This window comes from Oryctolagus cuniculus, chromosome 15 (assembly GCF_964237555.1).
Source record: "Oryctolagus cuniculus chromosome 15, mOryCun1.1, whole genome shotgun sequence".
NCBI classification, from domain to species: Eukaryota; Metazoa; Chordata; class Mammalia; order Lagomorpha; family Leporidae; genus Oryctolagus; species Oryctolagus cuniculus.
The window spans coordinates 12,663,270-12,675,900 of NC_091446.1; positions in this window are offsets into that span (position 1 = coordinate 12,663,270).

Genomic DNA, 12,631 nt, shown 5'->3' on the forward strand with positions numbered 1-12,631 from the left:
CATTCTGAACATAGATGAAAGTTAAACAAAATACAAGGAAATCATTTTGGTAAATGCCCTTTACCCCAGACTTAGAGAACCATTAAATCAGAAGGCAAAATGCTAAAGTCATTCACATGAAATAGACAAATCAGGATATTTATTGTCTGCAGTATTATCTGAATGGATTTTAGAGATTTAGCTATTGTGATAAAATAAAATAAATAAATAGTTGCTATAGATGATGAAGAGATAAAGCTCTCTTTATGTGCACTTGAAATGAGTGTGTGAGTTGTTATAGAAAATCCAAGGGATTTTGCTAAATATTTTTTTTCAAATTAAAAAGAGTTTGTTGAGGTGACTGGATGCAAGATACTGCAGCAAAAATTTGCAGCCTTAATATTAGTGGGGAAAAAAGTTTAGGACGCATAGAGTTCAACTAATCGCAAAGTGTCTTGACCAAGGTATTTACTGATTACAAAGGGAAAGACGGTCGCTCCACGGTGGAGACACTCGGTGGAGATCCCTTCAGTCAGCGATGAAGGTGACACTCGCCAGCAGTAAGGAGTGAGCCTTTAGATACGGGCACCAAGAATGACAGGCACAAGCATTTTTCTAGTATTCCTGCCAAAAATGCATGACCTCAAGCTACCTTGAAGGACATTTGACAAAATAATACATCAATAATTTTGCAAAGTGTCAAGGCCATGAAAGACAAGGAAGGAAGGAAGAACTCTATGGACAAGAAATTGAGAAGAAGTAGTAACTCAATGCACTGTGGCATCCTGAGTGGGATTGGGGCATAAAAGGGACATTGGACAAAACAAAGCAGAACAAACAAACAAACAAACTGATGGAATTGGACCAAGATCTGTAGTTCAATCAAGTGTACTGAGCCAGTAGGCGATTCCTGGCTTTTATTACTCTCTAGTCTTGTAAGATTTCTAGCATTAGGAGAAGCTGAGGGAGAGGTATACAGAAAACATATTTGCACCTTTTCTCAAATTCAAAATTTTTTAAGTTGGTGAAGGAAACTCAACAGCTTTACCAACTGTTGGCTGTCTTACTTTGATTTTCCTAAAAGCAGATATATGGGCAAAAGTTTGGGGATATGTTACAGGCTGCTGTAATAAATCATACAGCTTGATGTCTTAAATAACAGAAGTTTGTTTATTTTTTAAAAAGATGCATTGATTTATTTGAAAAGCAGAGCGAGAGAGAGAGAGAGACAGACAGACTGACAGACAAATTTTCCATCGTCTGGTTTATTCCCCAAATGCCTGCAACAGTCAGGTTTTGTCAGGTGCAATTTCCCCTGTTAACACAGGAAATCCTCGATCCATCCGCTCTCTACGGCAGAGGAACCCAATGCGGCCAACTGATAGAGCTGTAACTTTAGGCTTGGTAAGATTCCTGCTGTATCATGCACCAAAGATACGCAACAAAATTTGATAGCTTTCATGTGCCAAAGAATTATCTGCCCCAGAACCAGGGGCTCTTGTCTGGCGGAGTCTCACTGGGTAGGGATGAGAAGTGCAGTTTGTCCAAGTGCATCCTGGGAGTGATGGTGAGAGAAGCCAGCCCTTGATTTCCTGACCTGTGCGTTTTGTCAGGGATGTAGGACCACATGGTGGCAGTTGGTTCACACCTCAAAGGACAGTGGCCCAACACCGTAAGGTGCAACCCCAAGCTGGCGCCTTAGCTGAACTGACGTGAGACCGCCCTGTATTCTTTCAGGCTAGAGCTTCCAGTGGGGCAGGCGAAAGGACTCACGGGCACTCTGGGCATTACCCCTGCGATCAGTCAGGTAACTCGGAACTCACACAGTGGTTCTGGCCGAGATGGCGTGGGCAGGAAAGGCAAGCCCGTGGCCAGAGTGAGCCTCGATCCCACGAGTACCGATGTCTAAGGAGCCCGTGTAATCAACTCATCACCAGTAGCCTCCATGACTCTTCCTCAAGGAACAGTAAAGCTGCGGGCTCGCCGGTGGTCTCGGCAGCTGCCTCCCACCCCGCTCCCCCAGTCGCAGCAGCGGATGCATCAGCCACGGCGGCAGGGTGCCCCATGACTGCTCTCCTCGTGCACGTGTGGTGCCGGCGCCAGGGTGGCCCATGGTGCCCTGTGTCCACCATGCTGTTCCGTGCCTTCTCTGCAGGGGTCACTGACATGGGCCCCAGAGACCGCACCCATGTTCCTGCTCCCAGGGCTCCATCCACCCGCCAATCTCCCCCTGGCTGCAGTGCCTCTGCTCCCCAGCCCTGCTCTTTTCTAACACTCGCCCAACCAGGCCACCCACTCACCACCTCCCTGGAGTCCGCACACCCCACCTCCCCTGAGCATCAGGTGCCTGCTGGGAGGTGTCCCCTCACCCTGTGGTCAGGGTCAGCCCTGAGTGAGCAGGTAGTGGGGCAGCAGACAGCGTAGCCCGGCCATGATACGTGGACTGAGTTTCCCATGAGCCCCAGCGCTGGGTCTCCCTCCTCCATCAGCTGGTCCGAGGGACCCTCCCCTTGGCCATGAGTGTGAACTGGGGAGAAGGGAGCCAACTGGGGAATTCCTGCTCCATTTCCCATCAGTCTCCTGGAGAAAGTTAACTCCTGGCCCCCGGGTTGAGGATGTGAACGTGGGCGCGCTGAAGCCCCAAGGATGTGGGCCAGCACGGCAGTGTCTGTCACACTAGGAAAAACCCAGCCATAAAATGGAATGGAGGAAAAAATCCCATTCACCATATTAACCAGGAATAAATTTAATAATAAAGTCATAGAGCCCGTATAAAACCTAAATAAAGAAACCTATAAAGTCTTATTGAATGTCTTAAAATAAGACTTGGGGAAAAAAAAAAAAAAAGGAGAGACATATCGTGTTCCCCGTATAGAAAACTCATGCCATAAAAACATCTAAATTAACTTGGAAATGCAATGCAATTCAATTCAATTCAGCATCCCAATGCCTCTTTGGGGGTGGGGTTGGGAACGCATGAAACTACTTTAAAGATTATATACAGTAATAACTATCTGAGGATGCAGAGAACTTGGAAGGAAAAGTATTTGAGGGGTTTCCTTACAAAATGATGAAAATTTGAAAACTCACTATACTGTGTATATATTATGCATGAGGGATCTTCACAAAGCTCGTGGAAAATGTGAGTATTGTGAAAAAGCTATGCGTCGATTTCAATTTTTTTGCACCTAAATAAACTCCTAATTGCATTTTTCCACCAGCATTTTGAATTACCATCGCATGCACATATGCATACACCCAACACTAAATCGTACTGTAATCTACACAGGATGCCACTGACAGCAGAGTAAAATCCTGCAGGGAGAACAAAATAGATCTAGAAATAGGTCTCGGTCCACAGAGACACATGGAAAAGGTGGCATTTTTGACCCAGCACAGAGGCGCGCTTCTATCCGACATGAGGCGGGACTCGTGGGCGGGCAGGCGGGGCTGGGCGCAGGGCGCCAGAGCTCCGCGTCACATCATCAACACAAACTCCACATGCACCACTCAGAGTCGATGAGTTTAGACAAAGCTCAGCGCGCTCCACCTGCGGAGTACCGGCGTCCTCCCAGAGGCCAAGGAACTGGAATGAAAACTGTGACTGCCAAGTTTATTTCACAGTCCGTGGACAACGCGTACTCTAAAACATTAGGTACGGGTTTCTCTCTCTCTCTCTCTCTTTGCCAAAATACACCCACACCTCTAATTCCATTTTCCCGTGAACGTTGTGACGTCCCCTCCGAGTGGTGCTGGCCTCACTGCTCGGGCAGGGGGTGAGGCGAGCCCATTGCTTCTGCTTAGACGCTTGCACCGACCTCAAGGGTGGCGATGGTGAGGGGCACAGGTGCGTGTCCCAGGGGAGCCCGAGCCTGCCCTGGGGCCACGCGTGTTTTCATCCCAGTTTGCAAGGCTTGGAAAGTCCCCTTCGAGCTCCAGAGCTCAAACTCCACACATCCCAGACATGGTGGGGAGTTCAGGAAATGACCCAGGTGAGACCTGAAAACAGTTGCTGGCCCACCGTGCGCCACGCCATACGTGTTAGCTGTCGTCGTCCTCATTATCACCATGAAGTCGGCCTGGGTTCCTCTAAACGAAGTGGAGGTAAGCCAGCTGGTGGTTTCCAGAGAGCAGCTTCGCCAGCCTGCTGACGTGTCCGTGCTAAGACAGAGGCGCTGGCCCACGGGGATGGCCCAGCCGTGGGTGGCGCCTGCCTCCACACCCAAGGCACCTGCTCTCCTGCACTCTGCAGTGTTCCCGTCACTGTTCCTCCAGCTCTGTGACTTTAACACGTGGCTGCTGATTTTTCCTTTACCATTTTTCTCTCACTCCTGGTTAAAAAAAAAAAGAATCCCTCCTAACTGGTCCTCCTCTCATTGGCTGATGTTTTTTTTTTTTTTTTTTTTTCTGCCAAAGAAAATGTTCCCCACTTAACGAGAGCGCGGGGAGAAGCAGTGCCCGCCTTGACCGGGCAGGTTAGCCTCGTCCCTGTATCACATGGCTCTCTCTTAATGAGACTTCCCAACAGTTTTCCTGCTTCCAAGCTGAGACCACTAAGGGGTCGCTGAGATCAGAAAAAGATTTTCCATAAAAGTCATCTTAGGAGGGTGGAACCCCCGGAGCCTGTCTGTTTTCCCTGTACCTGCGGCCGTGACCTCGCGGGAGGCCCAGCCCTGGCCCCTGCTCCATCCGACTTCCTCCCAGCGTGTCTGAGCACTCAGGTCCTCCACAGCTCGCGGGTCGGGCGGGGGGTCCTTTCTTACACGGAACTGGGGACCTGGCTTCTCTTCTGTCTCTGAAAAGGGGAGCTTGCTCTCAGCAGAGAAGCAAGCGCGGATCAAACTCCAGAGGTGGCGAGCAATGCTGCACTCGCTTCTTGGCGTGAGCACGGCCAGCTGGCCAGGGTCCGCAGTGCCTGGGACTCTTAGGGAGAACTCCGTGTTTTCAAATAGTTTAAGATTCACGAGATGTCACAAAACAACCAACCGAAAACAAGAGTTCCTGTGCACCTCCTACGCAGCTTCGTCCAGCAGGAAGCCTTCCACAGCCGCGGCCTGTCCCCAAGACCAGGAGCCCGGTGCCGGTGCCATCCTGCTAACCCAGGAGCAGGCCTTTTCAGATGGCCCCAGAGCCGCTTAGATGGCCGCCGACCTCTACCCCTCCTTAGTGCGGCCGTGCAAGCGCCGGCTGATGCTCCGGCCACGTGTGCATCCTCTGTCCTCACACCGTCGGCCTATTTTTGCTTTTAAAATTTATTTATTTAGGACCAGCGCCGTGGCTCACTAGGCTAATCCTCCGCCTTGCGGCGCCAGCACACCGGGTTCTAGTTCCGGTCGGGGCGCCGGATTCTGTCCCGGTTGCCCCTCTTCCAGGCCAGCTCTCTGCTGTGGCACCAGGAGTGCAGTGGAGGATGGCCCAAGTGCTTGGGCCCTGCACCCCATGGGAGACCAGGAGAAGTACCTGGCTCCTGCCATCGGATCAGCGCGGTGCGCTGGCCACAGCACACTGGCCGCGGCGGCCATTGGAGGGTGAACCAACGGCAAAGGAAGACCTTTCTCTCTGTCTCTCTCTCTCACTGTCCACTTTGCCTGTCAAAAAAAATTAATTTATTTATTTGAAGAGTTACACAGAGAGAGAAGAGGCAGAGAGAAAGAGAGAGAGAGAGAGGGAGAGATGAGAAAGAGAGGTCTTCCATCTGATGGTTCACTCCCCAGTTGGCTGCAACGGCCAGAGCTATGCCAATCCGAAGCCAGGAGCCAGGAGCTTCTTCCACATGGGTGCAGGGACCCAGGGACTTGGGCCATCGTCTACTGCTTTCCCAGGCAATAGCAGAGAGTTGGATGGGAAGTGGAGCAGCTGGGACTGGAAAAGGCGCCCATATGGGATGCCTACACTGCAGGCGGTGGGCCCTACCTGCCACACCACAGCACCGGCCCCCGACGCCATCTGCCCATTTAAACTCACTCACCAGAACTCAAGTCGTCGTACTTTGGAAATCGGTTCTTCCCTCTCCCCTCTTCTCTGCGGAACCTGTAGCATCTGCGCAACACGATGCTGACGCAGGGGCCGTGTTTGGCCTGGTGACTAAGATGCCCGTGTCCCTGGGTCAATGGCCAGCTCCACCCCCAGCTCTGGGGCCAGCTGATACAGACCCGGGAGGCAGCAGGTGACGGCTCGGGTAGCCGGGCCCCGGCCACTCACAGGGAGACCTGCCCAGCCCCGGCGCTGTGGGCACCTGAGGGAGTGAACAAGTGGATGGGCGCGCTCTCTCTCGCTCTGTTTCTCAAATAAAAAATACTATAAGCTGATAATACAAATATACATGTCTAGCCATGTACTCACCCACAAAAAGTTTCACTTAAAATGAAAAACACCCAAGTTCAAGGTTTGCGGGAAACTCCACATTGGCTTCAAGCCCTTACTCAAAGATTTTAGCAGTGATGGGTTCACGTCTCGGCGCGTGCAGAAAGGGCACAGCCCCTGTTGTCCCCGGTGTGTCCTTGTTCAGAAGACCAGGCGGCAGTCGCTGGCCCGCGGCTGAGAACCGGGGTGAATGGAAAGAGAAGCTGACAGGTCCCCAAGAGCTGCGGCTCGCCCAGCTCCTGCCGCAGGTGAGGCCATGGCCGGGCCCGTGCAGGTGTGCGCGCACCAGCCCGCGGCCGTGTCCACAGCAGCTTGGGGGTGGGAGTGAATGGGCGGCCCTGCCGCAGAGGCCCTGGGAGGGAGCACCAGGCCCAGGAGCCGGAGCCCAGCGTGCGGGAAGGAGACCCAGGGGCCCGGGGCCTGGCAAGTCTTCACTGCGCAATCTGATGAGAATTCGCTTTCTTTATACCGGCACAGACCAAACGGAGAAGCCGCTACCATGTAAACTGTGGTTGTGCTCAGCTTCTTCGGAGGATTCTACCTTGTGACCGTGTTGCGGGCCAGAGGAGGGCCGGCCTCATGGCTAAGCCACAGCTGGCAACACCAGGATTCCAAATCAGAGCCCAGCTCCAGTCCCCGCAGCTCCACTTCTGATCCAGCTCCCTGCCATGGCCTGGAGAGCAGCGGAAGAGGGCCCAAGTCTCTGGGCCCCTGCTCCCACGTGGGAGACCTGGATGGAGTTCCCGGCTCCTGGCTTCAGCCTGCTCCAGCCCCAGCTGCTGTGGCCATTTGAGGCGCGAACCAATAGATGCAAGATCAATCCCTCTGTCTCTCTCACTCTCTCTGTCTCTCTCTGTCTCTGTCTCACTGCCTTTCACAAAAATAATCAAAGCTTTAAAAGAAAAATTTTCGGAGGCGTGGGAAACGTGCCCCCAGTACACCGCATGACCTCGTGCCGGTGCCCAGCTGAAGGAGCAGAAACCTCAAGCAGCCAGCCCATCTGTGGGGTAGGTGTTCCTTCGACCATGGTGGGGATCCAAGGAGTTCTCCCCTGAGGGACAGAGAGTATCATTCCCAAGAGCCAGTTTACCCAGTATTCACTTGTTCCCACTGTGCACTAACAGAACTGTATTTCCCGGCCTCCCCTGCAGCCAGGAGTGGCCACGTGAGCAACGCCTTGCAAGTGGTAGATAGGCAGAAGTTATTAGGCTTTGGCACTTCTCTTGCTCTCCCTTTTTTCTTCCTGGAATACAGATGTGACCGTTGGGACTGTAGCAGCCATTTTGCACTCATGTACTAGCTGAACAACTTGACTCCCGGTCCAAGTTCCCTTGCTATTTGGGTGAGCAGGTAATCCAGTTTTACTGTGTTCTAGCTCCTTCTCCACGAAGTTGAGCACCAACAGTAACTGGTCCTAGCTGGGGCTGTCCACACAACGGGCCTTGCACCATGAGGGCAGGCAGCGAGAGCTCCGTCAAAGACAAGTGCGCTTTGCAGGAATGCCAAGAGCAGCCGTAATGACCGTAGCCGGAGAGATGTTATTGGTAGTGGCAATGCCAATAAAGTGAGCCGAGGGTTGAAAAGAACATGCTGGACAGTGTTCAGGCGCGAGTGGGGTGACATCCAAGTTATAAGAAAGTTCTAGATGGATTCAGCGCTGGAGACAGAGAGAGCATTGCTTGGCAGCGACTGCCCACTCCCGGAGTTTGTGATTATACAGAGTCTGCACAGGGTTGTGTGCGGGGCCGAGAGGCAGAGGTGCGGCCTGGGAGGAGAGGCTGCTGTTTGCTCAGAAGTGAACTTGGAGTCCTCAGGGACCAGAGGACAGGGGAGAGGCCTGGGAGCTTTGTTCCGGGGTGACACCTGCCCCGCGGGGCTGCAGTGAGCATGGGGCGCGGCGCCCTCACCCTGGCCCTTAACACTCCCTGCAGCGCGCCCCGAGCTGGACTCTCTTCAAAACCCCCAAAGCAGGGTTTTCCTGAATTTTTCGTAGAAATTTTTCCAAAGCTCTGGAGTTGGCCAGGAACGTGCCTCCAGATTCCGAAACACTTCAAATTCCAAGAGCAGCGATTGCAACTGATTTAGACATCAAATGGCTTGGATTATTGGCGTTAATGAAAGAAAATATTATTTTAAAGTCATCTTTGGCTTCCAATCAGGGCACCATAATTTGCTCCCAATTTGGAAGCTGCCACCTTCCAGGAAACGCGGCGCGATTTGCTCGGGAACTGTTGGACGTAAAGACAGCGCGGCGATCGGGGGCCGCCCGGGGTAAATCACGTGAATGCTTCCACGGGGCGGGAGTCTTTTTCCTCCTTATTTTGACATCATCAGAAATCCTAAATTACTGTGATTATTCATTTAAAAGCTGCCCCAGCTGCTAACCAGCCTAATGAAGGGTTTGGACAGACGACCCAATGCATGTCGCTCTCTCAAATTCATGTTCCAGGCTTCGGCTCTGGGGGCGCCCTGCGCCACGGGGGAGCCGTGTGCTCGGTTCCTTCTTCCTTCTGGGCATCTCGGGGGGCACCTGTCCTCCCTGGGTGCGCTTGGTGGTGGAATGAGCAGTTGGTGTCCATGCCTCTGAAAGCCCACTCCCGGAGTTTGTGATTATACAGAGTCTGCACAGGGTTGTGTGCGGGGATGAATGCTGGCTGCGCTCCGCGTTCCGAGGCTGGGTGTGGACCCAGAGGACGGAAGGCAGAGCTCAAGGGCCAGCAGTGTCTGCCCTGTGCCCAGCAGAGTGGACTAAGCCGCAGAGGCCAGGATCTCCCACACCCAAGCACTCCTCATGTCACAGGCAGGCAGAACGACTAGGAAGGCAGCTGTCTGTTTATAACCCTCCCCCGGGCTGCAGGTTGAAGGCGACTTACACACACAAGCACACACACGCATGGGAGAGCAGGATCCTCCATCTGCACTTGCGTTTTACCATCGCAGAGTGGCCTGGGAGCAGTCACGTGATTGGAGGACCCTCGGCTTCCCTGTCTGTAAGATCGGGTGGAATGGACCAGCCCAGCTCTGAGGTCTCCCCCAGAGCAGTCTGTAAGCTGCTCCAAATGTCACACGCACACCAGAGAATGGTCAACTGGCTGGCGAAATGGCGTCCCAAGTGCTTGTCACGGGCCAGGCTCCCTGGTCCACGTCGCCTCTCCTAATCCTGGGCTGTCTGCTTGGAGCTCGGGAATGCCTCAGAGGTAGGATGCTTCCCGTCTGGCTGCTCCAAGGGTGGTCCATGGACCAATAGTCCCAGCCTCTCCAGGGAGGAGTCTCAGGCCCCACCCCGCCCTCCTGACCCACAGTCTCCGTGCGAGTGAGATCCCCGGGGGAAACGCGTGCACACCGAGGTTTGAGATGCCCTGGAGGACCAGATAGATGACGAACATTAAAGCAGTGACTCTCCACTGCCTAAAAATCCCGATGCCTGCCTCCCCAGCCAGCCCAGTCACATCAGAACCCCGGGCCGGGGCCAACCGTGGACAGTTTTTGAAGCTCCCCTCCCGGGGCGGGGGAGGGGGGGGTTAAAGTGCAGCCTGGTTGACAGCCATTGGCTCAGCCTCCTGCCCCTGCCGTCCTAGCCTCCCAGCTGGGAGCCTGCACTGGCTGTTTCTAGACTCCAGTTGGCAAGCCGATTCCAGCTCATGGCAAAGAACTCCCATCTCTCTCGCTGAAAGAGGGAAATCAGAGCTGCCCAGTGGGCCTCTCAGAAACATAACCGGATTCCCGTTCAGAGAGCTGGCGCTTCGTCTGTAATTATGTCCCTAGCGTTTCCTTCAGTCGTGTTTCAAAACGTCCTGCCTTTTCTGAAACGTTGGAAGGGGTAAGTGTTGTTCACCACAAAATAGCAACCAACCTGGGGCTGGCGTTATGGGGAAGCCACTGCCCGCGTCCTTGGCATTCCATCCAAGCACCGGTTCAAGTCCCGGCTGCTCCACTTCCCATCCAGCTTCCTGCTAACAAGGCTGGGAAAACCGTGGAAGATGGTCCAAGTACCTGGGCCCCTGCCACCCACATTGGAGACCTGGGTGGACTTCCTGGCTCCGGGCCCAGCCCCGGCTGTGGCAGGCATTTGGGGAGTGAACCAGTGGTTGGAAGATCTGTCTCTTTCTCTCTCTGTAACTCCGTCTTTCAGATGAATAAAGGAACCTTTAAAAAAAAAAAAAAAAAGACAAGCCCATTTTATACCCTGAATTTAAAAATAAATTTCAAAGGCCTAAGAATCACAACTTTCGAAAATAGATGTTACTATTTCTGCAGGTTACCCCACCTCCTCACATTAAATCGAAGTCGCCTTCCCAGGAAGCACTCCGTCGTGAGGCAGAACGGAGCAGACGGTGCCAGCCTTCTGCTGATGCATTTGGACGACAGGTAGACAGATGTTGGGTCAAATTCCACAGTGCAGGGCAGGGTGTCCCTTGAGATAGGGGGCTGGGCTTTTAACACCAATGGTGACACTGACGGTTGGGAACCCAAACGCGTCATCTACAAAGGAGCTTCTTGGAGACACATTGCACCCCCGACTCTCAGACTGAAGCGCTCGCCCTTGGAGCTCCCCTGGAGGACTTGTCCAAGTCTAGGTCCCTGCCTCCCCCTGGCCTGTTTGATTCAGGGTGTCCGGGGCGGGAGATTAAAGAGCCTGCCTTTCTAGCAAGTTCCCGAGCGAGGTGGGTGGCGCTCGCCCAGCCCCAGCCTTGGGAACCTGTGCTCCAGATACAGAGAAATTGCTGGAGGAGTTGTGAGCCACAAGGGCAGTCCTGCCAAGAAAAAAGTACTTTTGTCGCCTAGGTTATGTGCAGCTCCCACGAGAAAAAGACGTTCAAAGGGGAAGATATGCAATGATCTTGTAAAACCCACCTAGTATGAGATCCTACGTATAATGTGTGTGTAAATATTTTTACATATATTTAATAGTATATGCTCTGTATTTAAAACCGCATCCCATCATCCCCTTAGCTGAGGGTCCCTAGGTGAGTACGCCAGAGAGGAGTGGTCTCCTTGAGACCTGAGCTTCCAGCACGCCCCTCCCCCACTGCACTTGGGCCTGGATTCTCAGCGAAAAATCGAGTACCATGCAATCTTCCCCAAGGTGTGCTCCTGGCGTCCCACTGTCCCATGCCCACAACAAGCCCGCTCCGTTCCGTGCAAGTGGAAGACCCCCGTGCAGCCCACTCCGCGGCGCACCTGCAACCCGCCGGACGGCCCACCAGCCTGCAAACCGCCGCCTGGAAAAAAAAAAAAATCAGGCTATCTTTCATTAGCTATCTATCGTGTGGCCTCCACCAGGCTGCAGAATTTGAGGCCATTTAATTAGGCCCTGCACCACTCTCTGGTGTGAAAAGGCTCGCAAACGCTTTGATTCCCTACTGCTTCGCAGCAGGAAGTTGCTGGCGATAATTGACATAGGATTTCCTTGTTAACCAGCAGCAGACATGCCGGATTAAAGCGACAGAGATCTCCAGAAGAAAGTGAAAGAGATAAGAGGCTCCGAAGACTCCTGCTTATTGGCACTTGAGGTTGGGGAGGAAGCAGCAATCACCCACTCCAGTGGCGGGTCCACCGTGGAAGGGCGTCCCCTTATCAGACCCATTTCAGCTTGGCTGATCAAAGATTGCCGCCCGGCAACATCGCATAGGCCTGGGGTTGGCGCGTTTTATTAAGCGGCAGGTTTGGGGAATTAGCGCAGGTTTAAAGATGGATTGCAGTTCATGTGAAGGGGAAGAGCATTATCGCGTTTTCATCTTAACAATTATAAACTATCGCAGCTGAAAGCTTGCTTGCAAATGACATAATTTTCCAGTGCCAACTAAACGGGTTATTGTGAGGCTGCGTGAGCGTCGTCAAGGAGGGAGGAAATTAACTCGGGGAGCGTCGGGGATGAGGGGCCTCCGGGGCGGCTGCTCGCTCAGCTGGGGTGACTCCATGCGTAATTGTCTTTAATTTCTTAAGAGGGGCCTTTGGGGTCAGCTTGCCTGAACACCGGGGTGTGGTCTGAGCAGGGCGACCCAGGGACACGGGGGTGTTCTTGGAATGTGATTGTGACCAGCAAGGGGAGACACAGGCGTCAGCGGTGGCACACGAGGCATCAAGAGAGGGCTGAGCGCCCTAAACGTGGTGATGGGGCTTCCTTTTGATGACTGCTGACAGGTGCTGGGACCGCTGAGCGAGACTGCTCGCCCGTGAACTTGATGGAGGGTCCATGCTTCAGATAAATACTGCATTACAGGAGCCGTCTCGCTGCCAGCTTTTAAAAAAATATTTCCTTTTTCTCCCCCCACCCCGCCCCCATTTT